Below are 458 nucleotides of genomic sequence, written 5' to 3'. Positions count from 1 at the left end.
TCACCTTGGATGAATCACAACTGATTGGTTTATCAATGCATATAATTCAGATTGTTCTGAATAAAGGTGGCTTCCCTGAAGGACCCAAGATAACTTCATGAAATAAATGTATCACATCCAGTTAATAGATGAGGCAAAGAACATTATTTATTTCAAAAGAGAAATCTTATTCTTTTGTGGTAGAGTAAAAGAAAGATTGAATACAAAATAAAATTGCTAATTAAGAAAAAGGAAAGCCACCTATACTCATTCGCTCATGAAAAAGAAACCTAGCTGAGAAGACTGGCAGGCAAGAAACACAGTGGACTACTATGCAGGAAGGAGAATGTTGGAATAGAAAAGTTTATTTGTTCTCTGAGATCTGCTCTTATTGAAGTGGATCAAGGATGAAAATACCCAAATTTGAGTATCAGAAGACCTTCCAGTCTACTTGATGCATGAGCTCTACAGTTTTAAGA

The 458-nt window shown here is 34.7% G+C and overlaps 1 non-coding gene across 1 annotated transcript; it reads left to right on the top strand.

The window, feature by feature from the left end:
- The first annotated feature begins 378 nt into the window (after window positions 1-378).
- LOC112439726 (small nucleolar RNA U2-19) lies at window positions 379-458 on the top strand. The gene has a single exon (XR_003027962.1). It is a non-coding gene; the product is annotated as a small nucleolar RNA U2-19 (small nucleolar RNA).

This window comes from Pan paniscus, chromosome 3 (genome assembly GCF_029289425.2).
Source record: "Pan paniscus chromosome 3, NHGRI_mPanPan1-v2.0_pri, whole genome shotgun sequence".
NCBI classification, from domain to species: Eukaryota; Metazoa; Chordata; class Mammalia; order Primates; family Hominidae; genus Pan; species Pan paniscus.
This window is presented reverse-complemented; position numbering and strand designations above follow the sequence as displayed.